This window comes from Bombus pascuorum, chromosome 5 (assembly GCF_905332965.1).
Source record: "Bombus pascuorum chromosome 5, iyBomPasc1.1, whole genome shotgun sequence".
Taxonomy (NCBI): domain Eukaryota; kingdom Metazoa; phylum Arthropoda; class Insecta; order Hymenoptera; family Apidae; genus Bombus; species Bombus pascuorum.
The window spans coordinates 18,236,247-18,246,752 of record NC_083492.1 but is presented as its reverse complement, the minus strand read 5'-3'; positions in this window follow the sequence as shown (position 1 = coordinate 18,246,752).

Genomic DNA, 10,506 nt, shown 5'->3' with positions numbered 1-10,506 from the left:
TAACAGCTATGGTTCTAAGAACGAACAATCATCAGCATTAATTCTAATAGCAATGAATTAAATTTTTTAAAATATTTCAAGCCTTCGTAGCAATATTAAGATATTTCATTATAATACTTTGTTACGTGTTGAAATCGTTCACAATTTCATACATGTATATATATATTACATTCGTAATAAAGTACTATATTTTAACAGTCATGGTAACGTTAACACTAATACAGAAATAAGTCTTTTAGCAGTATTTTCAGTAATAAACGTACTAATAAGGGGCGCTGAAAAAAAAACAAAGCAGTAGCCAGAAGGGCTACAAGGATTCGATCGTCTTCCACTCTATATAAACCCGATCAACACGCTGAGAGTGGAACTGAATGTTCTTGTTTCGCAACGCTAATTTACTACTAATATTTATGAAGCAGAAAATTCTCAAAATCAAACGCGAAGAGTGCTTTGTAAAACTGCAATATCAATTAATCTATCATTAAAATAAAAAAAAGAAAAGTCTGAAAATTCCCGAAACTTGAGACGCAACGCTAATAAATTTAAATCTACGCACTCGTATTTAAACAATACGCAACACTAATAGCGAGGGATCGTACTGCAACCATTTTGGAGGTTGCCGATGAACGATCACACTTGCACAGCTCTTGCAGCTGTACGTGTGATCCAGGAACAGTGTCCGACAAATGCAGTCGGAGGGTTTGGGTATTTTGTAAACGCAACTCTACTTAACAAAACGCGTTCATTCGTTGTCGCAACGCTAAAGGGAAAAATAAGTAGAACTCGCGATGGAACAATATCGCAACGCTAACTCTTAAAGTGAATTTAATGAAAATAATTATTTAATATATGAAAAAGCTTTTTTAAATATTCTGGTATTGCTACTTGCAATACTATAAAATAAAGTGAACACTTTTATAATCTAATTTTAAACAATAGAAAACAGGAAAAATTCTAAAATTTGCAAAAGGCAATCGCGATATCGTAATTCGCAACTCTAAAGCAAACGCGATTATCATTTTATCGCAACTCTAATTCAAACCGTAATCATATTCTCGCCACACTAATGCAAAGCCGCGATGTTATTTCGCAACTCTAATACAACCCGCAATTAATTTATCGCAACACTAATAAGAAAAATCACGAGTGGAGGGCTGACATATCGCAGTGCAACCATTTAGGAGGTTGCCGATGAACGATCACACTTGTACAGCTCTTGCAGCTGTATCGTGTGATCCAGGAAAAGTGTCCGACAAATGCAGTCGGAGGGTTTGGGCATTTTATAAACGCAACTCTACTTAAGAAAACGCGATCATTCGTTATCGCAACGCTAACAGGAAAAATTAGTAGAATTCGCGATGAAACAATATCGCAACGCTAACTTTTAAACTGAATTTAATGAAAATTACTACTTAAAATATGAAAAATATTCTGGTATTGCTACTTGCAATACTATAAAAATAATTGAAAAATAACATTTTATAATCTCATTCTAAACAATAGAAAACAGGATAAATTCTGATACGTATAGTTCTATAGGAAATTCTAAAAATTCACAATAAAAATTGCAAAAGGCAATCGCGATATCGTAATTCGCAACTCTAAAACAAACGCGATTATCATTTTATCGCAACTCTAATTCAAACCGTAATCATTCTCTCGCGACACTAATAAAAAGCCGCGATGTTATTTCGCTACTCTAATACAACCCGTAATTAATCTGTCGCGACACTAATAAGAGAAATCGCGATTTGCCCAATAGGACGATGGACCGATATATACATCGGTCAAAAAAACAAAAACTACTACTACGACTAAAAATACTAAAAGCGAGCATAGTGACAAAGTAGTAACAATAATGACTTCCCATGCTCTGGATGACCCAGAGGATGGGGAGCCATTAGTAGTTGCCCTCTTGAGTGGCAGTTTGCCGGGCCTCTTCGGCTTATAGCCTCTTCTTTCTTCGGGCGCAATGCCCGCTGAAACTTAAATCTAAGCTCGAGACTTCTAAATCGCAAACAAAAAAAAAATTTGAAAATAAAAATATAAACCGCGGAAGCTGATTGAAGTGCATATGGACTGACCAACGATCACAGCGGTGATTGTTGCTCACTCGCACGTGCGTGCTCGAGCGATAAACGTTCGTTTCGAGCCCACTCGCGACCGCGACCGCGAAATTCGAAAAATCGAAAGGCAAAACCAGAGACGAGAGCATGCTCTACTCGTGCCAATTTCACCGTCGATTTTTCAAATAAATTTCCAGAAACAGGTTGGTCACACGAAAACGTGCCTACCCGACCAGAGACTGTGCCAACCTGCCCGGCCCTACCTACTTATAATTAACAGACATACCAGAAAGTATACTACCTATCCTACCTAGCGCTATATTTAAAAAATGGCAAAACAGGCACACCAACACACCCGCTCCACGGTTCTCACACAAACGCCCGGGTGCAAAGGTCCTACACTAGAGAGGACGTCCCGGGACGCCTCCGACACCCGAGCTTAACACAACATGCATACTCTAAGGTACGTACCGTTTTCCTGAAATCGACTGACGAAGGCTAGTGACCATTGCGTAAAACGTGATAAACACGTCTGAGGAAATGATATCGTTAAAATAAATGTAAGTAAACTTGGAATTATAATTGTAATTTATGGCAATATTAAAAGCGTGGTTGCAGTTAATCGCGTGGATGATATTATCAGAAATTATGATTGTATCGAGACGTAAATTGAATCGATATATGTCTCGACATTTTTAGTATTTGAGATTGTAACGAATGAGAAGAAAACGACGCAATTCCACGGCCTAACAACACACATACATAATATGGAAAATACGTCGTGCACGATACACTAACGCTTCGTCAGTCGCTGAGAAATTATTACATTACTTAAGTCTAGATCATCGTGCCCAATGTTTTTCTCCCATTCAAGTAGCACCTGGGCACGTGAATGAGATCCTGACAATGGGCACGGAAGGGGTTAAACCTGAAAATCCTGATCTAAAAAGATGATTAGTTTGTGTAATTTTTATTTAACGGACTAACGTTCTTTGATTTTATATTTTACTACTTCGTTTCTGATTAAATCTACTTTATTAATTTAATAGTAACTAAGTAACTCTACTTTATTAATTTAACAAATTAGAGCAAAATTTTAATATTGCAAAAAAGGTAGCGTTAATTGAAAAGGATTGAGGCTCGATCAAATGGAATTATTAACTCTAAATATATTATTAAAAAAGAAATAATCTCAGGCGATCTTTTTATCAAAGCATATATTCGAAAGTGCAGAAGCAGTGTTCAAAATTATTGCTTTGATTCAAAAATCTGCCTGTCGCGAAGTGCCTTCTTGCACGTAAAATATTACACATTCTTGTACGGAAAAAATGAATTTTAACTCATTCTAGCCAAAGTGAAATAAACGAACGTGACTTAATATTGTCACGATCGATTCATAGCTAAAAATCAAGTATATTTATGTCATACAGGTATATTCGTGTAGATATTTGCCATTTGCAAATATTCATACGGAATATTAACATGCGTATTTATAAGTAACACGAATATATTTTCAAGTGCATATGTTGAACCTAATTATTGAAAAACTAATTATTATAATCGCGATGTGCAAGAAGACCTATCCTAAACTAATAAATTTGAAAAAGGAGTGTTACTACTCACGGGTATGAAGAATACCCGCGGTCACTATGCTCGCAAAAAATTCTACGTAATACAACCAGTCACTCGTGCCGATTCGGACCTTTCGTCCTACGACATGATTGAGTGACCGGAAGAACAGAAACGCATGCGACTCACCGTTCGAAGCGGAGAAACAGAGGACGAATATCATCAGGAACTGCGTAGGGTCCAGTGGTGGAAATGGAGGTTGCGAAGAATCTGCTACAGAACAAAACACGATGAGTGATTGCTGATTATTTTAAAAGTTGGAGATAATGAAAAATGAAAGTTTATTAACTGTAGTAACTTTAGTGATAATAAAGATTGAAATACTAATAAACTTTGGTAAGTATAAAAACTGAAACTCTAATATGAAAGTAAAAAATCTAGAAATTAAGAATCTAATGATTTCTGAAATACGTTAGTCATTTGTTTCATAATTCGGTATTAAGACTTCAACACTTATTTTATTTTAATGAAAGAATTACCCCAGAAGATTTTAATCTGCCAAATTTTCAATCAAATTGTATTTCTTAATTAATAGTGATCAAAAAAAATATATAGAATAGACATAATTGAAATACGACATGTAAAGATACTTACATTCCTGGCTTTTGAGCCACTGTTAGAAGATTCCCAAAGAAGGTAAAGAAGTTGAAGCAGTGGTATGTCTATAACCAAACATAAGATATCATTAATATCGTTAATACATAATAACAAACTCGAAACTTTACCAATAATTAAGAATATACTCTAATAAGTATGTAAATTGGAACTCTAATATAAAAGTTTGAGAACAAAATATTCAGTGATTTTTTTATACGTATCAGACAGTTTTATTGTACTTTAATGCTAAGACTTTAAGACTTTATTTCAATTAAAAAGGACATTTACAGCTTTTTGAATTATCAATCATTTTTATTTTACAATTAACAGTATTTCAAACAAAATATACTAAATAGAACAAATTGAAATACAATATATAAAACTACTTACATTCTTGAGCTCCTGGAGAGGCTTTATCCTCTTGAGGGAGACACTGACTCTAATACCGGAAACGAATATTCAAAAGAATAAATATATAAAGAAAGGAAAATAAAAGACTACGTTACCGCGACCGCTTAAATTATGATCGGCGAACAAGAACTCTAATCGCGTACAAATTTGATTGATAAAATTTTATTATTTTCGCGTATGATTATTCGATCGAATTTGATCAAGACTATCGTGATTTTAAAATATTGAAAAGAAGCTATTACGTAGCAAACACTGACTCTACAACCGCATTGCGCGCGGTCACAAATATTCCCTGAAAATAAAGCAGTTTAGGGGCGGGGATGGGGGGGTGGAAAAGAAGCGAAACGTCGTTTCGACAATTTTCTTCTTTTTCCTATCGAACGTTTATTTAGAAAATACTGCTATTTCTTTATACTTAAAAATTATTATTAAGAAATTGGAACAAGTATGAAAATGTAAGTTGAAAATTGTGAGATATTTCTTGATAGGGAACAAATGCTTACGAATACCGTGAATGCATTACAGTCATTTGCAAGAATTATACTGTTCGCAATTAGAATATATACTGTGAATTTTCGTTATTAGAACACGAAATATACATTCCACTAATACATTATACTCGCGAGTTATAAATATTGGAAAATATTTGTAAGAATTCAAAAGTTCGCCACTAAATATACTTAAGGAATACTTGACAAACGCACGCGAAATCTTGTTTCGAAGTATTTAAATCTAACTGTTACCAAGTTGCAAGTTTATGACGTTAGCAGTAGCAAATTCACATAATACAACAAAAGAAATTGAATTTCATAAGTGATTTATTGAGATATAACTCAATTTAAAACAATAAGACAATTCGTTAAAAATTCATTTGAAATAAGAGAATGATTTCATAAATCGGAAATAGAACAATAATTTATTTAATCGAAGCTATTGACACAGCATATATAATTTCGCGTCTTGCGAAAGAAACATTCGAGTCATTGTACTAAACTGTTTAATATTCTCCAACATCACTACAATAATCTTCCCTTAAAAATGAAAAAATAAAAAGAAGCTCGGACAAAGAGACAATGAAAGACAAATCGCGGCGCGAACTCGTTCGTTCGCGATCTTTTGAAAGGATCAATGGATTCACGCGACGCACTCCCGTGCACAAAATAATCGCAAGACTCAGTGGCAAAGAAGAATCGATTTTTATATTTCATTCCAAGTCAGATAAGTATCATTGTACAGAATGGACTCAGAATGGATTTGAGAGTCAAGACATATCCCACGTTGTCCCACGTTGTCCCACGTGGTCCCACGTTGTCCCACGTTGTCCCACGTTGTCCCACGTTGTCCCACGTTGTCCCACGTTGTCCCACGTTGTCCCACGTTGTCCCACGTTGTCCCACGTTGTCCCACGTTGTCCCACGTTGTCCCACGTTGTCCCACGTTGTCCCACGTTGTCCCACGTTGTCCAACGATGTCCCACGGTGTCCGACGGTGCAGTCCAGTCCAGATTAACATTATGCATCGGTCTCGACGTTCAACCTGTTGGCAGGAATGTCGAGTTCTGACTCTACGTGATCATGGGCCTGCGTAAAGAGATAGCTGTTTCGTAGCCTAACTGCGAAACATATATCTCCAACGCAGCGGTTACACGAATCTCTACAAACGTAAAACAAAGTTTACACGACGCAATATCTATCTCCCACACAACGCAACATGTATCTCACACACAACGATTACATCGATCAGTAGAAACATCATACAATAATTCGCAACCCTATAGGCAACATTCCGTATCAAAGATACATTTGTCTATCTTGGTACGAAAGAAAAGAAATGAGGCTAGTATGGAACAGAAGATCCAACAATCAGACTATGAAAGAAAATGCGATCTCTCGAAAGAACTAACAAACCTACGCGACGTACCCCCGTGCACCAGATAACCCTAAGGTTCAGATTAACCGAAGCATTGACCTTCGCCCGATTCCTGTCACGTCGTTTGGATCTTATCACGGTCGATGGCACTTACCGATGATACCAGTGACCAGCAAATGGGCCTGCGATTTAACACACTCCAACGGAACATGTTGAACTCGGGAAGGGACCGCTGAACAGTATTGCAGAGGCAAGGCCCTAACAGCACAGTGGGGACAACCCCCATGGGTTCGATCAGAATTACGAAGGACGTGAAATGCAGATCCCTGTTCAAGTACCGAAATACCAATCGGACAGCATTGCGGACCCGCTATTCAATCGTCAACAGATTTACAGGTATCACCAGCGTGATCACGGTCGATGGCACTTAACGATGATACCAGTGACAAGCAAATGGGCATGCGATTTAACACACTCCAACGGAACATGATGAACTCGGGGAGGGACCGCTGAACCGTATTACAAAGGCAAGGCCCCAACAGCACAGTGGGGTCCACCCCCACGGGTTCGATCAAAATTACGGAGGACGTGAAATGCAGATCCCTGTTCAAGTACCGAAGTACCAATCGGACAGCATTGCGGATCCGCGATTCAATCGTCAACAGATTTACAGGTATCACCAGCGTGATCACGGTCGATGGCACTTAACGAGGATACCAGTGACCAGCAAATGGGCCTGCGATTTAACACACTCCAACGGAACATGATGAACTCGGGAAGGGAACGCTGAACCGTATTACAAAGGCAAGGCCCTAACAGCACAGTGGGGTCCACCCCCACGGGTTCGATCAGAATTACGGAGGAGGTGAAATGCAGGTTCCTGTTCAAGTACCCAAGTACCAAGCGGACAGCATTGTGGACCCACGATTCGATCGTCAACAGATTTACAAGTATCACCAGCGTGATGACAACGCCAACGATTCGAGGCAAACAACGAGCAGTCGTCGAGACAAAAGGTGTGATTGTTCAAGCTATGAATCCAAAGAGTTGTCCAGTGCACGTTGACCCGCACGTACCCGGGATACGCTCGAGCGAGTACGCCACGCCGCAGTTTGAAAGAACTGAGCGATCGCGAACCGATAAATCGCGGGAACAATTTTTCCAATGTGGTAAGCGAGGGGATCAAGAGAGACGAGATTTATATTTTTCGTTCCAAGATGGATAAGTATCTTTGTACGGAATGAGTTTACAATGCACATAACATAGGTATCTATCTTATGATTAATTAAGGCTAAAACGCACGCATCACGATGTCCCATGGTGTCCCTCGATGTCCCACGTTGTCCCACGATGTCCCACGATGTCCCCCGGTGCCCCCGCGGGGGGGTATTAGTCCAGTCTAGATCACCAAAACTATTTTGGATGATCAAGACCAGACTATATTCAAGTAGTTTTTAGCTTGATATCGTTTTTCAAATAATAATACTAATATTTAAGATAGTAGTTGGTGTATTATTATTTGGAAAACGATACCAATTACCGGGACCCACCACGAGGAGGTAACTACGCTCGGGTCCCATTTACATAAACAGTTTTTAAGCATTGAAAGCAGAGATGTAAAATTATTTTATAACAAAGAAGTAGCGTGTATTGAAATTTATTAATTAGAATAGCTGTAGTACGTGGATCTGCAGAATCATACTTGATTATTGAACATATCATCGAAGAAACGAAACCATGCAAGATAACAATTGTAGTGCGAATGGGTGAATGGTGAGTTGTCGCTGCCTTCGATTAAATTGCACTTGCTTCCTTCGTTCCACGAATACGGGACTGTTTCCTTGGTTTCGAGCAGACATGGAAAATTACATACCATCCATAGACACTCAATAGGTACACTCTGCGTTACCATTGTTTTTATATGAAATAGTGAAATGAGAAATTAAATACTATATTTAAAATTAAAAAATAATGCTGTATAGAAATAAAATAGCACTTCGGGGACTTGAAAGATTTCGTAAATATTAAATAAAACGAAATAAATCATTAATTTTCTCACAACGAATTGATGGTATTCATTTAAATCAATGAATATAGAGTTGCTTCCAATTAATGGTACAACTGTTATAAATTAAGAGCATAATTACTTTGAATTAATGGGAGGATATGGTTATAAATTATTCGTATAATAGTTAAGAATTAATAGAGTAATTGTTTTAGATTAATGGCTTAAGTGTTAGAAATTCATGGCTTACCTGTATAAAATAACAGTTTAAATGTTGTAAATTAATAGCTTAAATGTTATAAATTAATAGCTTAAATGTTATAAATTAATTGCTTAAATGTTATAAATTAATGGCTTAAATGCTATAAATTAATGGCATAAATGTTATAAATTAATTATTTAAGTGTTGTAAATTAATAGCATAGACGTTATAACTCACTAGTTGCAATGTTATTGTTTGGCTTTTTTTTTATTTACCTTATATTCAAATTCTTCTTCGACGTTCACTCTTCGGGAGTTCAAGCAGGAAAGAGCTCGCGGGCGACTTGCGTGTTCCTTATATAACTTGATAAGGTGGGGGGGGGGGGGTGTTAATCAAACGATGTTAATCAAGAGCGACGAGATTTATATTTTTCGTTTCAAGATGGATATGTATCTTTGTACGGAATGAGCTTACAATGCACCTAACATAGGTATCTATCTTATGATTAATTACGACTAAAACGCACGCATCCCACGTTGTCCCACGATGTCCCACGATGTCCCCCGGTGCCCCCGCGGGGGGGGTATTAGTCCAGTCTAGATCACCAAAACTATTTTGGATGATCAAGACCAGACTATATTCAAGTAGTTTTTAGCTTGATATCGTTTTTCAAATAATAATACTATTATTTAAAATAGTAGTTGGTGTATTATTATTTGGAAAACGATACCAATTACCGGAACCCACCACGAGGAGGTAACTACGCTCGGGTCCCATTTACATAAACAGTTTTTAAGCATTGAAAGCAGAGATGTAAAATTATTTTATAACAAAGAAGTAGCGTGTATTGAAATTTATTAATTAGAATAGCTGTAGTACGTGGATCTGCAGAATCATACTTGATTATTGAACATATCATCGAAGAAACGAAACCATGCAAGATAACAATTGTAGTGCGAATGGGTGAATGGTGAATTGTCGCTGCCTTCGATTAAATTGCACTTGCTTCCTTCGTTCCACGAATACGGGACTGTTTCCTTGGTTTCGAGCAGACATGGAAAATTACATCCCATCCATAGACACTCAATAGGTACACTCTGCGTTACCATTGTTTTTATATGAAATAGTGAAATGAGAAATTAAATACTATATTTAAAATTAAAAAATAATGCTGTATAGAAATAAAATAGCACTTCGGGGACTTGAAAGATTTCGTAAATATTAAATAAAACGAAATAAATCATTAATTTTCTCACAACGAATTGATGGTATTCATTTAAATCAATGAATATAGAGTTGCTTCCAATTAATGGTACAACTGTTATAAATTAAGAGCATCATTACTTTGAATTAATGGGAGGATATGGTTATAAATTATTGGTATAATTGTTAAGAATTAATGAAGTAATTGTTTTAGTTTAAGAGTCATAAATTAATGGATTAAATGTTATAAATTAATTGCTTAAATGTTACAAATTAATAGCTTAAGTGTTGTAAATTAACGATTTAGATGTTATAAATTACCATTTCAATGTTATTGTTAATATTTTTTGTTTATTTACCGTATATTTAAGTTCTTCTTCGATGTTCACTCTCCGACAGTTCAGGCACTAAAGAGCTCGCGCGGCACTTCCGGGTTCCCTATATACATACCTTTACAAAGTATCGATATGTCAATCAAAGGGTAACGATCTTTTGACAAAGCAAAAGACGGTTTCTCCATTATA